This window comes from Podarcis bocagei (genome assembly GCF_964188305.1).
Source record: "Podarcis bocagei genome assembly, chromosome: 11".
Classification (NCBI taxonomy): Eukaryota; Metazoa; Chordata; class Lepidosauria; order Squamata; family Lacertidae; genus Podarcis; species Podarcis bocagei.
Window position 1 is genome coordinate 30846957 of NC_138136.1, and position 25099 is coordinate 30872055.

Genomic DNA, 25099 nt, shown 5'->3' on the forward strand with positions numbered 1-25099 from the left:
CCACTCTTGTGCTCCTCAGGGAGTGGGACTCATATGCTCCTGACAGCCCCAGGGGGCAGCAGCCAGGCCCCAGCTGGGCATTGCCCATGCCGCAGCTCCCCATGCAGTTGAGTATCTCGGGGGTGGGGAAGGGGGTGGTACTATGTACCAGTGAGTGCCACCAGAAATGAAGCACTGCTCATAGGCTTGCTTCATTTCAGCTAGGCTGCTACAGCATATAATTTCAACTGTTGCCCTATTCAAAATTCTGGGATTTGCACAGCTCATCCTGCATGCTTGTCTGGATCAGGGCCATGCATATCCAACTTTGGTCTATCAACAACAGATTAAACTGGAGTACTTGAGCTTGGGAACAAATGAACAAAACCCAATAACTTTGGCATCATTAGACTGTTTACATTCATGCTTTGATTTGTTCCTTTTGATCAGTTTGATATCTTTAAAACTAAGGTCTGGTTTGCCCATGCTTGTACATGATTTGATTTGTCATCACTTGATTACTATATACTTGATGTTTCTCAGCCATATGTGTGAACTGTTTCAATGAAAAAGTATCACACATTTGAGTTCATACTAGGTGAAATTACAGTTCTAAGCTGCGGTAATTGATGGCTTCTTCATGCATTTCGTAAGTAAATTGCTGAATGCTACCAGTGATGAACAGTGTGTAAACTGGATGCAATTTTAAGTTGATACTCAGTGGGGTAAAGAAGTCTGACTACTTATCAAACTTGCATTTTAGTCCTATTCATTCCAGAGATACCCTCAAGACATTTGGGCTTGAAGTAGAAATTCCCAAAGGTCTCCTCTGTGAAGGTAAAGATATCTTACAAGGTTCTGATGAAAGAAAATTAGATACAGAAACTAATGGAGTATGCAGAAATTGCAAAACTTACTGGAAGAATAAGAAATCAAGACTACAAACTTTTTAGAAAGGAATGGAAGTGGTTTATTGAGTATTTACAAACAAACTGTAAATAGATTAAGACATTGGCAGGATTCTTGTAAAAACCTGCAGTTAAAAAAAGAGAGATATACTGTATATTAGAGTAGATGAATAAAAGAATAAGATAAGACAATTTGGAGTATGCAGGAAAGGATGAAAATAAATGTAAGCAACTGCAGAAAGAGGGGGAAGGGAGTCAAAATTGAAAATGTTAAAAATAATTGTTGTAATGAGTCCCAGGGACTGCAAGAAGATCAAACCTATCCATTCTTAAGGAAATCAGCCCTGAGTGCTCACTGGAAGGACAGATTGTGAAGCTGAGGCTCCAATACTTTGGCCACCTCATGAGAAGAGAAGACTCCCTGGAAAAGACCCTGATGTTGGGAAAGATGGAGGGCACAAGGAGAAGAGGACGACAGAGGACGAGATGGTTGGATAGTGTTTTCGAAGCTACCAGCATGAGTTTGACCAAACTGCGGGAGGCAGTGGAAGACAGGAGTGTCTGGCGTGCTCTGGTCCATGGGGTCACGAAGAGTCGGACACAACTAAACAACAACAACATTATCTACACAGGATAGAATTCCATAACCTAAAACTTGAATTTAAGGATGGGGTCACGAAGAGTCGGACACAACTAAATGACTAAACAACAACAACAATATAAATGAAACAAACAAACAAACAAATAATAAAGGATATCATACAAGAATGGATTATTTGCTGCCTTTATTTACTCCCAAACCTGCTGCCTGTGGCATGTCACCTCACCCAGAGCCAGTCCTCATTTATTCATTCAGAGAGGAAAGCAAATGGTGAGGATGGGAGACATCTGGGTGAAGCCTTCCAGTCACCTCTCTTCTTGTATCCAACAGAAATTATACCCCCATTTCACATGTTTCACCGGGAAACACCAAAATAACTCCTATGTTTCCTGTAACCATAGGTGCAGTTCAGTAATTTTTCACCCTGTGTTCTTACATGTGCTACCTCTTTAGACGGTAATGTGTATTTACCTCCCTTATTTCAAAATATAATGAGCCTCCTCAGCTGGGTTTGTGTACCCTCGTGCTCATTCTCTTGAATGGAACCCTGGCTTCACTTTCACTACAGACCATCTGGAAGAGCACTGCTAGTTGTTCCCCATGTTACTAAGGCCTAGTTGACCTGCACTAGAAGCCGAGCATTTAGCATCAACAGTTCTATAGTGTGGAACATTCTTCCAGCCGAGATTTGGTAAACACCTTTGCTTTTGATTTTCAAAAGTCTCTTGAAGATTGATTTATGCAGACAGTCCTAGGCATCTATTAATTTTTTTTTTATCTGCTTGTCATTTAAATCATTTTGTACATTTTATATGTTATTGTATATGCTGCTGTACACCACAATGTTATGCTGTATGAACTGGTGGTATATAAAAGCTTTCATAATAAAAATTAAAAATAAATGTTGCAATTCCTAGTAGAAAATCGAAGTTTCTCCTCTATTAATTTTTGTTCTGCTCACTGAAAAAAAATGACTGCTCTCCCAATCACCTAATGAAGACTAACATAGAATGAAGATAGAAGTTTATTTGGAGTACAATTTCCACCATTATATTGATTTTAGGACATGCATACTTTTATTTCCTGCTGGCCTGTTACCTCATGGAAAACAAAGCAGAAAGTACAGCTAAATAAAGCAATCCATCTTAGGACCTACCAAGCATCACTATTGTGCAGTTTTCCTCTATTGATGCTATTGTAATGAACTCAAAAGACAGCTTGATTGTTTAATATATTGATTGTGGTCACAGATAATTGTGTTAGGTGGACATAATATACACATGGAGCACTAGATTACTGCTATCGTATGGTCTGGCTTGCTGCAACACCCCTTTAATAAGAGTTTCTTGCCTTACATTTTCAAATGATTATAATTTAGCTGACCTAGTCTATGGCACTGAAGCTGATTTAGGCTTTTCCAATGAGTTCCTGTTGCATCTCAGATCAGGAGAGGGATGGCAATTCTCAGAGAATGATGAGTCTAAGGTGGAATTTTTGGAGCAAGACATACGGGATTTTCTATGCTTACTAGGGCTCTAGAGGTGTATGGGGTGTTAGGGGAGGGGTAGTATTTCTGATGAGGGACATCTTTGGACCCCACCCTGCACTCAGCTCTTACCTGTGGCTCCTAAAAGCTGTCAGTATGTGACAGCAGCCACACCCCAGGAAACAGCTTTTTTATTTTTTTATTTTTTTTAAGGGGAAATGGCTTTGACTGGCCAGCTAGCCTTAACAGGTGAGGGTCTCAAACCCTCAAGTGAGTTAGGGACTTTCTCTGCTTCTGAAGACAGGCTGTGGTGAACTGAGTGGACAGGATAAATAGTGAGTCCAATGATCATGAAGGTGGTTTCTGCATGTGCTGTAGAGGGAAATGAGGGGCTGATAGGGCTTGACAACCTGGGAAGGCAGCCCATCTAGGATAAAGAAAACTCTGATCATAAGCCCACACTACCTTGTGGTATACTCATTTGTGAGACCTGAGGAAATCCTGAGGAAAAAAATCTGTACTTGCTCCCTTGTGGGATATTTTTGGGAGAAGAATGGGCAAAGGTGTAACCCTACACAAATCTGGAGTGGAGTCCCTAAGATGGTTGGATGACACCTTGTACATCTCCTTCTGACAACTCCTACATCTCAGCTCATGCCAAAAGTATTGCTCTGCTTTCCTTTGGGCATCAGTGAGGCTGAGGAGATGGGGGGCAGCTCTTGTTGTCTCAGTAGTCCAGAACCTCCATAGATATTGCTCAGGCTTGTGCCCTGGAGAGGAGGTGAACTCCATTGTCCTCAAAACAGATGAATGTCAACAACAACTAGGGCTCTGTACAGATTCCTCTATCCACCCTGTGGTTCCTCTCTGTGGCCCCTGGATCAGACTGATTCATCCTGTGCCACCCTGGAGATCAACCCCCCAGATCATCCATGAAGCCTCAGGAGTCGAGCTAAGGGTTTCAAATGTTTTTCTAAACCCTACTTTAACATACAAGCTATTTTCACACCCATGATTCTTTCCAGGGTCCTGTGTGTTCCTCTCACTGTCCTGTTGTACCAATAGATGCACATTTGTTCAGTATGCGGAGTGAAATACCCAAATAACTAGGGGTCAAAAGGATGCAGCACCTACCGCAGAGCATCAATGCTCACTTTTTGAGGACCAGAAAGATAGTCAACAGGAATTTTGCTACTATATATGCAATTAAGCCCAAGTACACTAACGCGGGGTGTGTGTGTGTGTGTGCTTAAAAGGAGCTATGTTTTATTTTGACGATCAAGGATCATAAATATTTGGCAATAGATTTGTTTTTTTTTACATATCTAGCAGGATAATTACTGCAGCTTCTACCATGGGCTTTCAAAGCAAGCAAATTCAAACCAGATTGACTGGAAAGGGGCAAACTCTCAACAAAGCCACGTTTCATGATAAATCTTCATTATCACACAACCATGGACCAGCTTACTGTTGTGGAAGGAAATTACATAAATCTCTTTTTTGGATAGCCAGGCACAGAGTATTTCAGCCAAGATTTTACTCTAAAACGCTTGATGCTTTGGAAACTCAATACGATATGCATCAGCCACAAACCAAAATATGGAACAAAACTGCTTTTCAGAAATGACTTAATTGCATAAAGAAGCAGCTTAGTGTGCTGCCCTTATCACAGAAAATGTGTCTTTTCTTGGCTTCTTTAAAGCTGACCGTTATTGGATGCAGGTGTAGAAAATCATTGAAGTTTAGAGACACTCCCTTTTAACCTGATTGTTGCATGTGTGGGAACCAGTATCTCTCTCCATGTTGCTGGTCTGCAGCTCACAGCAGCCCCAGTCAGCATGGGCAATAGACAGAGATGATGGGATGCAGTCCAGCAACATCTGGAAGGTCATGGGTTGCCCATCTCTGATCTGTGGAAAGGATCACAGCATGCTATTTTGCAAGGCAATTCAATGAATACTTAAGCTTCATTATTCCCAGTCATCATCCACATGTTACTAGATCAGCAGGGTGGGCAGATTAATATTATATTAAGGCTGAGGATTCCACATATTCACTCACTCTGCTTGCCTGGGTGGGCATGCTGCTGCTCTTGAGTGAGTCCTTCCTTCTGTCCTTGGACCAGCTTGCTGGGTCATTATGGTGAAGGATAGGCCAGGCAAGTAACTTTGGCCTCCAAGGCAGGCAATCCCACACAGAGGAATGGTGGGAGGTACCAGCTAGGGAAACATGCAAGGGAAGAAGGCTCAGAGCCCGGGGATTGGTGGTGGGACAATGAAGAGTAGTCAGAAGCAGAAGAGGGAGAAGAGGGAGGAGGAGGTGCTGGAAGCTGAAGAGGTAACAGGGTTTACTGGGCAGGGAGAGTCTGTGGCAGAGAGAAGTCCAGAAGCTGAAGTTGAAGCAGGAGCAGAAGGAGGCCAAGAGGCAGAGATACATAAGTCAGGCTGATGAAGAAGCCAGGGTATCTGCAACAAGCTCACCTCCCCCTGGTCTCCCAGGACCTGAAGAGGTCTGAAGAGGGAGGAGCAGAGACAGGTGTATCAGCATAGTCTCAGATTGCTTGGTAAGGACCAGGGGAGGGAGGAGATTTCAGCAGCTTTGGGGGGTGGTGACCTTCAGCCTCCACAACTGCCTCATAGAGGCAAGACCTACCGAGATGAGTTGCTGTGCTCCTTAGACTTGGCCCGCTTGAGCAGGTCTTGTTTCTTCTAATGAAGAGTTAACTTCATACTCCCGTATGATTTATTGCTGGCTGACTCCCTGACATCTTCTCACCTAGATGCTAAAAATACAAGAATAAATAAATAAAGCTTATCTTTATGATTATGAATCATTTTAAACTTTGTTAAATATTGTGTTTTAATGTTGTAACCCACCATGGGAACTTAGGGTGAAGGGTAGGTAATAAACAAATAATATGGAGAGGGAGCAGGAGATACTGATTATTTGGTGCCCTTTCATTTGAGACCCCGTCATGACACTAAGCGTTAGCCACTTGAGACAACTGTCTCACTCTTCCTAATGATCTTAGTGTTGGTTCCCTACAGGTAAAAAAGTAGACAAATAATGATCTACCTGAACACTTGTTGTTAAGTGAGCAAGAACAACTGTCAGGCACTTTGCACATTAAAATTGCTATATCAGTGATGAGTACTAATCAAAAGCTAGCAACCAGCTGTAAACAACATGTCACTTAAGTGTTCTGGATAGGATAGATGTTAACAGCTCAACTAAAAGAAGCACATCGCTAGGAATAAAAGAAAACAAAGGCCATCCTATATATATACATATATACACAGCTTTTTTAGCCTTCATGCAGACTTTAATTGAAGAAACATTTTTTTAAAAAAATTAGCCAGGCTTTCAGAAGCATGTATTAGTCACTAGCAATATATTCTCATACATATGCTCAATATTTGGGCAATTTACTATTTTTATCTTAATTAAGATATGTCTTTTCAGCCAGCAACAAGCCAAGTCATCTGTACTGTCATTATGTTAGTACGGCTCTAAATTCAGGGTTTTGTCTGGCACTGGGGGATGGTTCTTAAGACAATTTTTAAAATATTCCTGTGCATGTATGTTTGGTTTTTAAAATGGTGGTAATTCTAGAAGCAGAAGCATAGAGAACTGACCGTTGCATGTTACTGTACATGTAAACCCTTATAATTGGCCTCAACCTTGTCTGGAGAGAACATTGGCTGTGATTTATGTTCCTGCCCCTTTAAGATATTTGGTAGCAGCCCATTTCCTGCCCTCACACCCTGCCTCTTTGTGTATGTTTCCCTCTGCTTCCCTACTCAACCTAGTTACAATCATTTTTACTGCATACAATAACATGAGTTGTCTTCTGTCATCTCTTAGTATGTCTGTGTGATAAATGACCATGAGAAAAATTTCAGAGGAAACTGGATTCTTAATATGACTCTGAACTCAAGAGTTTTTTAAAAGGCTCTGAGTGAATGGATATTGAGGGGAAAGTGTTAAGATATGTGGGCATAAATTGTGTGAACATGTGTGTATGTATGTTAGGACAAGCACACAAATCAGTTAGAATACGTGATTTGCATACCCTACAAGTGTCCCAGAGAGAATGGTGGCCATTTTGGTTGTTGTGATCTCATGAGATTTCGCAGTGCGATTGCCTCCCCCAAGTACTTTCTTAGGGCCACGCTCTTGCACGGCACCCCAAAACTCACATTTTTGGGTGCCTTGTCCAAAAAAAGTACTGGGGGGAAGGACTGCAGCGTGAAATCGTGTGAGATTACAGCAACCCAATTGGCTGCTGTACTCTCGCAATAAAAAACGGGAAGATGATGTTGAGGAAGATGGCATCCCAAATTTTGGCTTCAGAGTGTTGGAGGGTATGGCTTGTACTGCTTGGATAAATATGATTGCTTCTTAGGTACAAAGTGAATGGAATGGCAAGAATAGGGCCTCAAATTCCTTATAGAAAAATGCACAGGAGCTTACAGCAGCAAAATATAGGTGGGGGGTAAGAGGCTGAAAAAAGTAGGAAAGCAAGAAAGCTCAAAAACCATGAAGGGCAGTCTTCATTGGCAGTGCCTTCCACTGAAGGACTTAAAATAACAGAATCATAGAATTGTACAGTTGGAAGGGAGCACAAGGGTCATCTAGTCCAACCCCTTGCAATGCAGGAATCTTTTGCCCAACGTGCAACTCAATCATCCTAGAGTAAAACATACTTTTTTTTGGTATTAGTGTCTTGTGTGACATAAACAGACATCTCTCTTAGTAGAAGGCCAGTAAAAGATCTAGAAACCAAGTCCTTTGAAGTATGGTTGAAAGAGCTGGGTATGCTGAACCTGAAAAAGAAAAGGTTAAGGGGAGACACAATTGTTGTGTTCAGAGCTTGAAGGGCTGCAGTGAAGATGGTAGAGGAGAATTCAGCCACTCCAGAGCTGATGTCTAGAAGCAACGAATGTTGCATTCGTTTTTCTGACTTTAATGCTAGTGCCTCTGTCCTACCAATGGGTGTGGTGTGACACAACAATGAACGCCATTGGATAACATTGCCTCACCGCTATTCCTTCAGCACATGCATGCTTCTGTTTCCCCTAGAAGCAGCAGGAAAGAACTGCATGCTGGCATAGCCTCCCATATTTTGTCACTATACTCCCACCATTTTCCTTGTCAAGGAATCTGCAAACAGATTTTTTTCTAGAATCAAATAAGACAGAAATGAGCGCTAAACATGAACTATATTCCATTATTTTTTCAGGAGTGAATTTTACATTGTGTAAAAGCTCAAACGTAATGTGGAAATGTTGGGAAATTGAATAAACTGTCATGCCAATTCAGCCTTTGGCTAAAAATTAGGAGAAACTTCCCATGAGTATGAGTTGTCCAGCAAGGTAACAGACTGCCTCAGGAGGTGGTGGGCTATATTTTGCTGGAGGTACTTGGGCAAAGGCAGGCTGTCCATCTGTCAAGAGTGTTGTAGTTAAAGCCTGCATTGCAGATCCTGCATAGAGAATGGTGCTGAATAGCTGAAATGAATCCTCGAAGTTTAAACATTCAAAAGGGGCTAGCTGTCTCATTGCTTCACGTTTAATGGACAGGTCAAGAAGTAAAGAGCACAGCTGGCACCCAAGTAGCCAAAGGGATGGGAGTGTCCCTCAATTTCTCATTCAATTTGGAAAGCCATCTTCGAGGCAGTTTCTCAGGCAATATAGCCCAAGGGATTTCCCGTTAACAATAGCATATGCCTTTTCTTTGTTCCTAAATGCTAGGTGATAGGTTAGGGGAGTAAAGACACACTACCCATTTGATCCATATTTTAAAAGTATGTGTAGTGAGGTGGCCCATGCAATCACCAAACCTTATGCTTCGTTGGCGGTTTTTAAGCAGAGGTTGAATGGCCATCTGTCATGGATGCTTCAGTTGAGATTTCTGACTTGCAGAGGGTTGGACTAGAAGACCCTCAGAGTCCCTTCCAACTCTACAATTCTATGATTTTATGAAAAAGAGTTGGCACTTGGTCGTATGTCAGCAGGTAAGTTTGATAGTTTGTTATCATTGTTCACAATAATGGAGATCATACATCTTAGCTAACAAGTTTTCAAGTATAGGAGGAGATTAGGAATTCCCTCACTTCCATCTATGTGGATTGTTATAGCAAAGTTATTCTTACATGTGAGAGTTTACAATGGAAGATGAAGGCATTCTTATTAATATTTTCTGCCAAAGGTTTAAATATGCTGCAGAATTTCCAACCGTAAAGCCGGGGGGGCGGGGCAAGACGGGGACAAGGCAAGACAATGCCATCATTTCAACAGTGGTTGATCTGTCTACTATGGACTGGTGGAACTTGTTCCATCTACACAAGTTATAAGGTTCAGACTTCTGAATTATTCCGAACATTTCTCTGGAGCTGTGGTTAGATCTCCGTTATTACTTATCAGCTGGAGTTATTTCCCCCCCCAAAAAAAACCTGTTGTGTATCGTTATGTTACAAAATAAAGGATCAAATTTCTGTGCAGATTCAGCAGATTATGGATATACGACAAGTCATTTCTACAATGCATACATACACATATCTGCTGGAACAAGAGTTGTGGCCCACTGTCTGCCACTGTGCTAATGTGATGTTGCCTATGTGCCTTTTCAGAAAAAGTATTTTGACAGGTAAAGGTAAAGGTAAAGGTAAAGGGACCCCTGACCATGAGGTGCAGTCGCGGACGAGTCTGGGGTTACGGCGCTCATCTCGCTTTATTGGCCGAGGGAGCTGGCGTACAGTTTCCGGGTCATATGGCCAGCATGACTAAGCCACTGCTGGAAAACCAGAGCAGCACACAGAAACGCCGTTTATCTTCCTGCTGGCTATTTATCTACTTGCACTTTTTGGCGTACTTTTGAACTGCTAGGTTGGCAGGAGCAGGAACTGAGCAATGGGAGCTCACCCCGTCACGGGGAATTGAACCACCAACCTTCTGATCAGCAAGCCCTAGTTTCTGTGGTTTAGACCACAGCACCACCTGTGTCCCCCCCTCCTTTTTTGACAGGTAGGGCCATAGTATATAGCAGAAAACTTGCACAAGGTCCCAGATTCCATCATCAGGAATTCAGGTAGTAAGATTGAGATATACCTTTATCTAGCACCTTGGAGAGCAGTTCTCCATGCCAGAACACACAGCCCTAGGCTAGACAGATCAAAGATTGGCCAGATTGCAAATAAGGATGCTTCATGTGTTCTTATGGCTATTCCTTTAACTTTTCTACCTACCAGATGCATAAATGAACTGTTAGGATCACAGTGCTTAATTAGCTTCATACTGCAATCCTATGCATGTTAACATATAAGTATTTCATTTCACAGAATTTGTTCACCAAATCACGTAAGCAGTTTCTATGAAATGTACTTAACTATTTCCCACTGACTTCAGTGGAACTTGAACTCAGCGGTGGGCAACATAGTGGGGTGCCACCTCACATCTGCCCTGCAGTCAGCTGCATCACTCCTGCTTCCTGGCAGATAGAATGGGAGGGCAGAGGTGGCACTAAGGTTGGTGTGGTGCAAATGCACCTGCAGGAGCACCGGATTGGCTCTGCTGGTGAGTGTGCACTGCACTGACCTCACTGCTGACTTGCACCTCTCCCTCTATCTCCTGGCCAGCAGCAGCACACCTGATCAGAGGTCAGGTGAATGGTGCTGCCCCACCATGAATTATGCCATTACTTGAACCTTATTCACTACTTCTGCCCTCCTGCCACACAATTTCAAAAGCACACGTTTGTTGGAACCTTGAAACTTCTCATCCCCAGAATCATATTTGCAGCTCCACCACCTTGTGCTGGAGACTGAATTTCTGCAGAGGAAGCCTGCTGTCCTTGAGCAGCTTCCATGTGTGATTAAGAACCTGGAACACATGGAAGGTGGCTGGGAAAGGCTGCAGGAATGAAGTAGGAACCTGTGGCCAGTGAGCTCAACCACACTCTCTACTTGTATAGAGAATTGCAGTGCAAAGCAGAACCCTCCTGATATACCCCTGTGTATTGTAGGTGGAACAGTTAACTTAGAGTTCTAACTTATTCTTTAGCTACTCAAGGGCATGAAAGCTACCTAATGAAAAAGAAAGAAAAAGAAAAGAGAAAGAGAGTGATATTGGCTAGTTAGCTTCCATAGTCAAGACCTGCTGTCTATTTAGCATAGCTAATCCCCCCCAATACCCCGCTTTTCATATCTAACCTTATTTAAAACACATTAGTTGGTCTGGGATAAATAATTGTAGAGTATAGCTCAGCAGGTGGCCTTTATGTATTTTAACCGGGCACTGAAAAGTGGGAGAAGCAACTGTAGTCAGAGTACCTTTCCCAGTAGTGATACTAACACCCTGAATATCTTATGAAAGGTTAATGAACACATAATAGGTCTAGCTGCTGAGAATACACGCATGCGCGCGTGCACAACCAATGCTGTCATTATGACTCATTCTATTAATTATTGATTATTAATAATAATTACAATTATTAGTACATGGAATTACTTTTATTACTGTATTACCATGGTTATTAGTAATATCACTAATAATACCTCTAGCAGTTTTAACTGTGCAAACTGTGTTTTACCATTCTTATGTCACTCATTTAACACTTTAGTATAGTGGAGTTGCACTTTCATTTTCTATTATATTCCTGCTAAGTCATTTTCATGCAGATCAGATTCAGGGCACAGTTTGAAGAAGTAGTGGATTAAAAAAAAAAGCAGAAGAAGCTAAAACCCCTTCTAGCTGGTACTGAAAGATCAGGAATCTTCATAGATGTATAGTAAGTCTAGATGAATAGCTAAACTCTTGACACCGTCGACTCTACAAAGGGGGCGTTCTCGCTGTGGTCTTTGTACACACACATCAAAAATGTCATTCTCCCCAGTGATCTGAGGGTTCTTCCTGAGCAACAGTGATCTAAAAGAGAAAAATTGAAATTACATTCAAAACTGTGTGGATGCAGACAGCCCCTCAGAATAGTAAAGTTTCACTAGCCCAGGTGAGCAACATTTTTTGTGTTACAGGGTCACATTCCCTCAAACTGGCAGGGGCCATATCCTGTCACCCCTTCTCTTTCTCTCTGCTCCCCCTTTTCATTCTCCCCTGTCAAGTTTGCTGCTGGAAGGACAGCTTACTCATGCCAGAGGTCTGAACTGATCACTTACACAGACGTTCTGAAATTATGAGGACCGTATGAAATTAGGGCAAGGCTTTAGGGCCACAGGTAGCCCACCTCCACACAAGACTTTCTCTCATTCAGTTGCAGAGATTGTGGATCGAATGTGGGATTGTTTTACTTTCACTTCTAGCTTCTGCAACCCAGACCTGAATTTGGGTAGCAAAGTACCTGCTCTGCCTACCCTTAACAAAGGTTCAAGGAGATCCCAGGATCAAATATGCATAGGGGAACGTGATTCCGAACATGTAAACCTAGAACCTCTCTAGCTTCGGGCTGGCACACCATCAGCATCTCTGGCTTGACCAAATTAGGCTTCAGCTTGATAGCCCTCATCCAGACCACAGCTTGGATTCATTCACGTATGTCACCATAGCTTCTTAATTTGACAAAAAGGAAAAATAGAAGTGAGAGTCATCATACTGATGACACTGCACTTCAATTCTTCCAGCATTTGCATATATTATGTTAAAAAGCAAGGTATGCAAAAAGGAGATTTTGCTGTGGTATTTTATGCACTGTGGTTTCCTGTTATTTCTGTTGATTACAGTTTACTAATTATTATTGTAATTGTCAAGAGTGAATTTCTGTTTAATTATTATTTACTGATATTTTGAGAGTTAATTTTATTGCCTATTATTATATTCCAATGGATTATTGCACATTACTTGTGAGATAACTTGTTTATTATGTGAGATGACTTGTTTATTTTATTTAAAATCATATTTATTAAAATTTTCCAATAATAACAGAGTAAGAAAGATAGAAAAGATAGAGAGAGAAAGAAAGAAAAAGAGAGAGAAGCTTAAATCCTTACTTTCATAACCTTCTTTCTGGGACTCCCTCCTTCCCCTCCCGACTGTATTCCCCTTTCCTTAAGTTGGTTCCACAAGCTCTCATTCCCAATTTAAAACCAATATGTTTAACCCATTAGCCAAAGTTTATACAATCTTACCATCACTCCTCATCTTTAACAGAAAGAATAAAAAGATTTTTCCCCCAAGATCTGTCCCAATTTCCTTCCACGAGCTCCCCCCCTTTTTTTAAAACATGTTAAATTAAAATACCAAAGTTATATGAACAAATAGAAAACAAAAGATATAAGAAATCAAAAAGTTGGTTACATAGCCTTTGGATTCCAAAACTCCCCCTCCCTTCCCCGGTCTGAATTCCCCATGTCCATCAGTCTATATGTTATCAGCCTGGAGATCTCAAGTCCGTAGCCAGATTTTTCCCCGTTTCGCCTTGCCGGTTTTCTTTTAATTTGTTTATTTTAATGATGTTTAACTTCAAAAATCCAGTCAAATAGAGGCCTTTAGTTTCCTTAGTCTTTGTTGCTCCTTCCATTGTTCTTTCCGTGTCGTAATTAGTCCTTTGATCTTTTTATTCCTTACTTTCTCAGGTTTCTTATCTTGTTCAGCTGCTAAGACGTTCTTTTTCCGAATTCTGGTATCTCTACAGAGGTTTGTTATTCAGGAACAAAAACTTACGTCCAGTCCCTTCCTTTCTTCAATAGAAAATTCTATTGTCTCCTTTTAGTGTAAACACCTCTGTAGACAAAATACTGTTTCCGTTTTGCCGCTTTCCCAGAGAATAAGTCCTGTGCTCAGCCCAGAGTAATTTTCCACATACGACCACTTGTAATGTCCCGAAACCCCTCTAGGGGGATTGCAGTAACTTTGTATCCTCTAATCCAAAAGTCAAGTTGTTGTTTCTTTTCTTCCCGACAATTTATGTCCAAATAATGTCAATTTGTAACAGAGTTAGCCAACAAAATACTTGTAACAAAGTCCTCTTTATATTCTCAAGCTTTGACAGCTACTTTGACAGCTGTCAAAGTCTCCGTCTCTCTTCGCCAGGCTTTGCGAATCGCCCCGGTTCCCAGGGGGGGTTGCCTTTTCCCTCTCACCCTCCACTCTTCTCCTCCAGCACAATTCTTGTAATTTCGCATCGTGGAATTAATGATTTTTATCAGCGGTAAACTTCTGAATCGATCTTGGTTACCCAGTCCTTGTTTTAGAATGTTTACAGTCAGGGGGGGATTGACTTCCTTTTAAAATCGCCCCCGCTCGTGCCGAATCCGAAAAAAAATTCTTTTTTTCTCCTTTTGTGCCCGGTTTCCCAATTACTCACGGGTTGTTGTTGATAGCCCGAATTTCAAATGGAAGAAGCCAGCGCTCTCCGTCGAATGGCATGCGGCTGCACTCGGCAGGGGAAGCGATAGACCCAAAGCACCACGCCACTCCCCGGCACCCGATCCGAAGCCTTTAAAAAGGCTCTTTCACGAGTCAGGAGGGCGCTAGCGGTGCCAGCCGGGTCCCCATGTCCACGGGCTCCGTGCCCGTGGTTTTTGAGGGTCCCCGTGTCGCCGGCGCGGTAGGACCCAGCCCCTGCCGAGCAGACTCCCTCCGGAGCTCGGAGGGAGTCCGCCATTCGGCGATGGCGCCAACCCGGAAGTCGATGACTTGTTTATTTTAAAGTTATCTTTCTATTATGACTTTTTAATTGGATCAGATTGTGTGATCTTCTCATATATGTTGCTGTTTCTTCAGCTTACAAACCACCTTGTATATAGTAATATAGAAAGGCAGTATACTTATTAAAGGTGAAAATGAGATGAAATGAAACAAGACAGTCCCTGCTGGGTAAAGTAGCTGTCACTCAACATTGCCCTTTTGATGCCAACCCATCAGGCAAGAGAAGAATAGCTCAGTCGGTAGAGCATTCGACTCTTAATCTCAAGGTTGTGGGTTCAAGCCCCACATTGGGCAAAAGATTCCAAAATTGCAGGGGGGTGAACAAGATGATCCTCGTGATCTTCCAACTCTACAATTCTATGATTTTCAGTGCAATGCTCCCAACATCTAATCATCTTATGTAGTCGCTGTAATTGACTGTGTACATATTATTGGTTTAAAACACAGCAAGGTCATCCCACTGTGTTTCAAATATCATTTGCATGTTGTTGTACATATAGGTATGACTGGATGTGTTTCTAATTCTCCCACTGTCTTGTCCACACCAGTGGGCAAAAAGTGGGTGTGGATGTCATCATAAGACTTACATTTTCAAATCAGGTGGAAGCTGGTTTGTGGGGCAAGGGCAAGGACGCATCAAAATGCAGCATTTCTCAAGGAACTACAGGATAGATGTGAATTGTAGCTAATGTCATGTGTACGTACATACCTTCACATGCCATTGGTGGAAGTGTCCTGGATGCCGAGCAAACAGCCATTGCATGGGATCAAATGCCACTAAGGTATTTAGGATAATTTTAACGTCAAGTGTCACAATTCTGGTGCAGCTCCAGATGCAAATTGTTGACTAGGTTAACCAGGAAAGTTTATACTCTGAAGCTAGGTTCATTTTCTATACCAATCTCACCCAGAATATCCTTGATCTGCTCCCCACCCTTCAACCCATTCAGTTACTTTGTCCCCGAAATGTCAAGTTGAATACAGGGTAAAAAGCATTTATATTGGCACTTGACTGAAGTATTCAGCAAAGCGAAGTTTCAGGAATTGAAAACTGACTTCTTCAACCTAGCAGGTATCACCTGTATTATATTCACCACAGCTCTCACAAAAAAGTATTGTTATTCAAAAAGCAAGTGAAACTTATCCAGCAAAACAGGGCAAGTGTAAACTTAAACTCCAATCCTAAGCATGTCTACTCAGACGCAAGTCCTGTTGAGTTCAATTGCAAATGTACCTTTCAATCAGAAACAGCTTTTTTTTTGGTAAACACAGTTTTTAAAAATCTACTCTAGGCAAGGGATGCCAGTGTTTTCAGAACGTTTATTACAGGGATATAGTATACCTATCATTTTCTTATGCTTCCTTAACCAGCAAATGATGTGGTAAGATTGTGGGTAGTGGCAGCATGTGGAACAGAACCATTTTAATTTGTCCCATCTGGCATATTAACATTAATAAAAGATGTTTAAAAAAGAGAGATGCCTTGAAAGGCTTTCACCTACTGATTTAACAAGATAATAAGGAAAGCTTGCAATCTGCCGCTAAATCTAACTGATAAGAATAAGAAGGAGTTTAAGATGATGCTCAAAGAGATTAACCTCTGAGACATGGATATTAAAAAGCCTGCTGATTTCAGCCTAGGCGTGGCAGAGCTGGCTCTTAAAAGCCACTTATTTTTGATTAATTGAGTAAATCCACTTCCAGAAAAATTTACACACAGCTAATTTAACAAATACTGTAAACCATCTAGGGATGTTTAGGCAAGGAGGTCACTGCAAAAACTTGAGCATTCCTAACCCCAGACATGTTGCACAAAGGATACCTCATGCTGAGGAATTAACTACTCTTTGATTGTTCCATTAAAATTTAACCATCAAAGACATCTATTTTAAGACTATACTAAGGGAGTAGAAAACAATATTAATTCCACCGGCATAATTGTGCCTGGAGTTATTGTGGCTATTTGGATAGCAGGGTCCTAAGTAGGAATATTCGCCTACTGCTTTTAAATGAACTCTGGAGAAGTGTGGGATAATGGTTAGAGTGTTGGACTAGTACCTGGGAGACAAGGGTTTGATTCCCCACTCGGCCATGAAGATCACTGTGTGACCTTCGGCCTGTCACAATCTCTTAGCCTAACCTACCTCAAAGGGTTGTTGTGAGGATGACATGGGGAGGAGGAGGAGGAGAACCAACGACCCCACCTTGAGGTCCTTGGAAGAAATGGGTGGTATATAATAGTAGTAAATAAATAAATGCTTTTTTATATAATAGCAACAGATTAATGAGATTAGAATGGATTTGTGAGTGAAAATATATGAAAGTGAAATGGACTAGAAATAAGTCTATAAGTAATGCTTTCAGCTTTCTTTCCTGGGCAGGTGTCAGGCTTCCTCCCCTGTTGGAGTAGATAAGCAGAACAAAGGAAAAGGAGTCTTCTTAACATTTGTTGTTGTTGTTTAGTCATTTAGTCATGTCCGACTCTTCGTGACCCCATGGACCAGAGCACGCCAGGCACTTCTGTCTTCCACTGCCTCCCGCAGTTTGGTCAAACTCATGTTCGTAGCGTCAAGAACACTGTCCAACAATCTTGTCCTCTGTCGTCCCCTTCTCCTTTTGTCCTCAATCTTTCCCAACATCAGGGTCCTTTCCAGGGAGTCTTCTCTTTTCATGAGGTGGCCAGAGTATTGGAGTCTCAGCCTCAGGATCTGTCCTTCCAGTGAGCACTCAGGGCTGGTTTCCTTAAGAATGGAGAGGTTTGATCTTCATGCAGTCCATGGGACTCTCAAGAGTCTCCTCCAGCACCATAATTCAAAAGCATCAATTCTTCGGCGATCAGCCTTCTTTAGGGTCCAAGTCTCACTTCCATACATCACTACTGGGAAAACCATAGCTTTAACTATATGGACCTTTGTCGGCAAGGTGATGTCTCTGCTTTTTAAGATACTGTCTAGGTTTGTCATTGCTTTTCTCCCAAGAAGGAGGCGCCTTTTAATTTCGTGACTGCTGTCACCATCTGCAGTGATCATGGAGCCCAAGAAAATAAAATCTCTCACTGCCTCCATTTCTTCCCCTTCTATTTGCCGGGAGGTGATGGGTCCAGTGGCCATGATCTTAGTTTTTTTGATGTTGCACTTCAGACCATATTTTGCGCTCTCCTCTTTCATCCTCATTAAAAGGTTCTTTAATTCCTCCTCACTTTCTGCCATCAAGGTTGTGTCATCTGCATATCTGAGGTTGTTGATATTTCTTCCGACAATCTTAATTCCGGCTTGGGATTCATCCAGCCCAGCCTTTCGCATGATGAATTCTGCATATACATTAAATAACCGGGAGACAATATACAGGCTTGTCGTACTCCTTTCCCAATTTTGAACCAATCAGTTGTTCCATATCCAGTTCTAACTGTAGCTTCTTGTCCCACATAGAGATTTCTCAGGAGACAGATGAGGTGATCAGGCACTCCCATTTCTTTAAGAACTTGCCATAGTTTGCTGTGGTCAACACAGTCAAAGGCTTTTGCATAGTCAATGAAGCAGAAGTAGATGTCTTTCTGGAACTCTCTAGCTTTCTCCATAATCCAGCGCATGTTTGCAATTTGGTCTCTGGTTCCTTTGCCCCTTTGAAATCCAGCTTGCACTTCTGGGAGTTCATGGTCCACATAATGCTTAAGCCTGTCTTGTAGAATTTTAAGCATAACCTTGCTAGCGTGTGAAATGTGTGCAATTGTGCAGTGGTTGGAGCATTCTTTGGCACTGCTCTTCTTTGGGATTGGGATGTAGACTGATCTTCTCCAATCCTCTGGCCACTGCTGCGTTTTCCAAACTTGCTGGCATATTGAGCGTAGCACTTTAGCAGCAGCATCTTTTAAAATGTTAAATAGTTCAGCTGGAATATCATCACTTCCAATGGCCTTGTTATTAGCAGTGCTTTCTAAGGCCCATTTGACTTCACTCTCCAGAATGTCTGGCTCAAGGTCAGTAACCACACTACCTGGGGTGTACAAGACATCCATATCTTTCTGGTATAATTCCTTTGTGTATTTTTACCACCTCTTCTTGATGTCTTCTGCTTCTATTAGGTCCTTTCCACTTTTGTCCTTTATTATGGTAATCTTTGCATGAAATGTTCCTTTCATATCTCCAATTTTCTTGAGCAGATCTCTGGTTTTTCCCATTCTGTTGTTTTCCTCTATTTCTTTGCATCGCTCATTTAAGGAGGCCCTCTCGTCTCTCCTTGCTATTTTCCAGAAATCTGCATTCAATTTCCTGTATTTTTCACTATCTCCCTCGCATTTTGCTTGCCTTCTCTCCCCTGCTATTTGTAAGGCCTCGTTGGACAGCCACTTTGCTTTCTTGCATTTCCTTTTCATTGGGATGGTTTTCATTGCAGCCTCCAGTATAATGTTGCGAGCCTCCATTCATAGTTCTTCAGGCACTCTGTCCAGCAGATCTAAATCCTTAAACCTGTTCCTCACTTCCGCTGTGTATTCATAAGGGATTTGATTTAGATTGTATCTTACTGGCCCAGTGGTTTTTCCTACTTTCTTCAGTTTAAGCTTGAATTTTGCTATAAGAAGCTGATGATCTGAGCCACAGTCAGCTCCAGGTCTTGTTTTTGCTGACTGTATAGAGCTTCTCCATCTTTGGCTGCAGAGAATATAATCAATTTGATTTTGATGCTGCCTATCTGGTGATGTCCATGTGTATAGTTGTCTCTTGTGTTGTTGGAAAAGAGTGTTTGCGATGACCAGCTTGTTCTCTTGACAGAAGTCTATTAGCCTTTGCTCTGCTTCGTTTTGAACTCCAAGGCCAAACTTGCCAGTTGTTCCTTTTATATCTTGACTCCCTACTTTAGCATTCCAATCTCCTATAATGAGAACATCCTTCTTTAGTGCCATTTCTAGAAGATGTTTAATTTCTCGATTTCAATAAACAATCATTATTTGTTTGTTTATACCCTGCAGAAGGAAGCTAGATACATCTATTGTAATAATATAAAAAAGATTTGAAAGGCAAGCAAAACATTACCTGACAATCAAAATGCTATAATGCTATACTCCTGCCTGTCAAACTTTATTTTACTATTATGAGTGGGTGTGTTCACACCATACATTTGGAGCACCATGATACCACTTTGAACAGTCATGGCTTCCTCCAAAGGATACTGGGAGCTGTAGTTCATTGCTAAAAGTTGTTATTACAATTCCCCTTCCAGAGCTACAGTTCCCAGAGATTCTTGTGAAGAGCGATGGATTGTTAAACCACTCTGGAAATTGTATGTTTGGGAGGGAAACAGGGGTCTCCTAACAATTCTCAGCATCCTTGACAAACTAAAGCTCCCAGAGTTATTTGGAGAAAGTCATGAGTGTTTGACATGGCATTATAGTGTTTTAAATGTGTGCTGTGAATGTAGCCACAGTCTTTACACTCAAAAGCATTCCACAGCATTCCCATAGTATTCTCTCCCATAAGCCTCTGTAAATCGTAATGCAAGGAACACTGACTCTATTTATGCATTTGATATTATAAATACTACTAATGGGTTATTTCTGCCCTTTGTATGTTGTTCTATAAAAGGATTTAAGTTTATTTGTGAATTGTAAAAGAGGGACACAGAGAGAAAGAAAGAGTTCTCGCTGCACAAAATTCAGATTTGCAGCATTAAATCAGAGCTGGGGGGGTTTCAGTGTCTCCAAAGCACAGCTCTGCTACTGAAACCCTACCCCTGCCCTACAGAATGCCCTTGCGATTCCAGTATGGAGTAGATACAGGCAATCTGAGTGAATTGAACCAGACAACTTTATAGCTCTGTGATGTGCTGAAAGAGTGGATGGGACCGAGAACTATTTTCAGCATTTTCTGAAGTCCCAAAATATTGCATCAGGAAACAATGGATCATATCACAAAACATATGAAATATACATGAAAATAATGTTAATCCAAAAAGCAGAGTGTTGTGAACACAGTAATTTCCATTAGCAGCATAAATAGAATGCCGAGAAGAAAATGACAACAACGAAACAATGCTGGTAACATATCCGTGATGCTGAGACAGGGAGAAGTAATGTGTATGGCTGTTTACAGAAAGTAGGTTTTATTTAGCAGATCTATTTTCAACTGGTTATACAGAATACATATTCTAAATGTGCTTGTGACTCTAAATTGAGGGGTGTGCATTTGTGAGACAGATGATGGGTTTGGCACGGTGCTGATAAAGATTCATTAAAAGTTAAGGCATCATCCAAAACTGGGACCATACTGAATTGTTGAGTTTTTCTAACTCTACAATTATTCAAACACCCATCAAATTAGTACCACAAACCCAAGGAGGCTTTGCGCTTGCATTTCTGGAACACAATGCTGCATGGCAACATTTCTATTTATGTGTGTTTAATCCCTTATAGCTTGACTTATAGTTTGGGAGACTCTCGGGGCAGCTTACAAAAGAGTCTCATAATAAGATCACGTTCACATCCAGTGGAGGAAGAGAAAATACATGGTGTCCTTATGGAACCAGAGCTATCACCCTTGTCTTTGTTCTCCTCATTGCCATCGCAGACAGCAGTTACTGCTGAAGTCATCTGAGGCAAGGGAGTGGGGCTGAGAAATGGGAACTCTCTCAGCCCGTGATGGAGGCAGTATTCCCTGACTGGCAGTTGGCTGTTGCCAGGCAACAACTCCTACTGGTGTCCTCTGAGGAAAAAGTGTAGGCCTAAGCCTACTTTTCTGAAACTGAAAAGGGGATGTCAGGGGATAGTTCCAAAGGGAATGTCAGAGGAGAGAACAGTTCCAAAGAAAAAAAGTAGAAAATAAAAGTGGGCAGACACAAGCCTCTTATTTGCATCTCTGGATCTCAGGCTTATGTTTTAGACTGAGATAAAATAGCCTCCTAAAATTCTCCAGACTATTATTGGGAGAGAGAGATGAAAATCTTCAACCATTTTTCTTAGAACACTCTCTGCTGTGAAATTTCAGCTCAGCTGATTGTGAACAAAACTGTAGTTACTTCATTAAATAGCTGAAGGAACATCTCCTTCAGAGAAACCTGCCCATACATTGCAACCATAAATAGTCTTCCATCTTTGGGATAAATGTGTGTTATGTGTGTATAAAAGAGATAACCTTCTCTGTGATGGCACTTCATTTGTGAAATAAAGGTGGCACTAACACTGTATTCCTGTTGGCATCAGGGTGATTACTGGTTAATAGCCCAGGATGGGTGACCAAGATTTCCTCAATAGAAGCTTCAGGCTGAAATGAAACTCTCCAATAGAGAACTGAATATGGAAATCTGTAAAGTAAGAACCATGTGGATCTCTAGGGGAAGGGAGCACAGCCTAGGCACTGTATTATTTATGGCAGATTCATTCCTTGGTCTAGAGCAGGACTCCAAAATGCTCTGAGCAAAACATAGGCTAGTCCACCCCAGGATTTATGGTGGGCAAACGGGGGGAAGTGAATTCTGGAAGGAAGAACATCAGTCTGCATGTAACAGTGAGCAAAGAAGACACTCTAAAATAAACCTGTTCATCTAACAAGGACTGTCTGAGTTCAGGTTCTTATTTCTAAGAGTCTAGGCCTCTGAGCTGCTGCTTAGAGCAACACAAGGGGTCTGCAGGATAGGGCACTTGTCAAGGGCATAGTCTAGCAGAGCATCCACTGCTGATCCTCAGACTTCCTCAGACCATTCCTTCTCCTCTTTCTCCTTCTCTTAGAATTGCCGCCTGTTCATTTGCACTCTTCCAGGTCATGTGCCTGGGAGCAGCCTCCACTTTGTTTCCTCATTCTGGGAGGAGATGCAAAATAGGCACAGAAGGAGATGGTGACAGTATGAAGGAGGGGCCCCTGCTTAAGGCACCTTGTTCTAAAACCCCCCAAATCTGGAGCTAACAGTGGGTGCTACTTCCAAAAAGCCCCTGCCCTGTATTACAACCAGCAATGCCTCTGGCAGTGGCAGCACATAGCTATTGCACCCAGAGACTTGAATGCTGAACCCAGAATCCACTAATATGTTTCTTCTCTCCTGGTGGAAGCCTTGATTTCAGGGGCCAGACAGCTTCCCTTGAAAGCAAGTGCTTGGAACCACCTAAGCGCCATTTGCTTGAAACAATGAAGGGGCACTCAGAGTACATATTTTCAGGGTGATATGGCAGCCCTTTCTATCAAAATTAATGCATATAGTGTGGGAGGTTTGCTGATAACTGGGGGAAGAGAGTGGAAATCAAATTGGTTCTAATATTGCTCCAAATTCCCTACCGTTTTTCTCTTCTACATGCTCAACCTTTCTCTTTGTGAGTCTCTCTCGCTATCTCTTTAGCTCTTGTTTCTCATCTGCTGCCAGCTTTTCTCCCGATGCCAGCTTAATAATTCATCGTGCCCCTCCCTGGAGCTAGCCAGCAGTTAACGGATAAGACTCTGAGGAAGCAGTAATAGAAACCGCATTCACAGAAAACCTTCCTTCAAATGGGTCATAGTCCATTCAGATTGCTTTGAAAGGGATGTGTACATAGTCTGTTCTAGATGGTAACCTTGCTGTTGTTTTAAAGATCTAATAAAAAGAAGCCTCTGTAGTACAAGGAACTAATAAGCAAATCCTTCATGAAGATCTATTTTAGGAAATAGGAAGCTCGTTTTCAAACACCAAATGAGGAAAGGAATGGAACTGGAGATGCAGGTTTAGTTGGATGAGATGGCATTGTGCTTCTTGGCCTCAGTCCAAAGTTCTGTGGACACACAGGGTGGGCTCATCATGCATTGCTGACCATGTGTGTCTGCTCCTGCCTAGCTGCCTTGTCAGCACTATCAGCTCTGTCCGAGTGGATCCTTTCTCTGGAAGACAGGGGAGTTTAACAAGGGACAGCCCTCTCCCACAAGGAAATTTTGAAGTTGCCTGGATTCTGCTTCCAAGCCCTTCGAGCCAGCGATCAGTGCTGTCCAAACTGACAAAACTGAGTATCTGGTCTCCACTTCAGCTCAGTCTGGGAAGTCACTTGTGCAGCAACCTTGCACACACTTTCCTTAAACTGGGAGAAGGTGTGTGTTTACGTCTGAGCCACACGTGCATCCCCTAGGCTGAACTACCCACTTGAGTACAAAAAAGCTAAACATTGCCCTACATAGTTGGGAACTGTAATTGATAGTTAAAAGAGGCAGACTGGGGGCTTTGTTCACCCCAAGTACTAATACAAGGCACTCTCAGAATGCAATTCGTGACATTTCTGGAATTGTATGGCCTGTATTTTATCGCATGACATGAAACATGGAAATCATGTAGGTTTACAGAATGTATACAGTGGCACTCAGACACCTCTGCAGACCTTTTGACAGAGCACATTCTTGGAAAATACTCTTGAGATTGCCTTGGGTGAGACTGTTGCCATTAAACAAGGCTGGGGGAATATTTGGCCCTCCAAAGTCTATCAGACTTCAACTCCCATCATCCAACTTCTCTTTGAAAAATGTAACGTAGATACTCTGCTACCACCTCTCAGAAAGCAAAGTGCTAGAACAGCAGAGGTGAGTGTTGGTATAGGACCCATCTTGCACCCAGAAGAATCTAAAACTGAAAAACATCAGCTGAAATCAAAATGTTCCAGAAAACATCTTCTTTCCCAGAAAGTTTGCAATCATTTCTTTTTATTTTAAGATGCTCCAAAACAGAAAGAATCAACTAGAGGGCGCGCATGGGTTTTCCCTCCTCCCATAAGGTTCTACTTTAAGACCTCCATATGCTCAGTTTTAATAATTTGCTTCCAGAAACCAGGAATGATTCCAAAAGAGAGTTATGAAAATAATGTGGCTCTTATTAAAAGGGAAGAAAGAAATCTGAAGTCCAGGTACCATATCTCTGCAAGAGACCCATTAAAGGAAGGAGCAGGAGAAGCTGTACATGAACTTTATTTGATTCTTTCCCAAAATCAGATTTCAAAAAATTAGTCGATTTTTTACTGCAATGTCAAGCTTAATATCACTGTTAGTTATGACTACGTATTTGCATGGGTTAGGGTAGCTACCTTTCTACACATCTTATATGGGCTGTGTAGATCTGTAACCATTTGAAAGAAGAACCATGAGAAAATGTGGCAGAACAACATTTTAATTATAGGACTGAATAGATGGCCCTTAAAAGTGAATGAACAGAAAGTGATTGTCCCACAGTAAGTGTCCAGGATGGAAGCACCTCCTTGGGTCTTAACTAGTGATGCAGCAAATTTGCAATCTGGGGAATTAATAATATTTTGAGATGGGACCAGACTTTTCACTCAGATCTGTCTTGAACTAGGATTCGCCTCATATCATAGCTGATCAGCCCCCCACCCGATAATCCCCCCTCCAATTCACAGGCAAAAAAAAATCCCTTGCTTTTAAGAAGGGGGAGTGAGTAAGTAGTCATGGGAAGGACTTCAACACTGGGGGGCAGGAGGAATTCTCAGAATGAGCCACTAGTAAGTTTTGGTCATGCA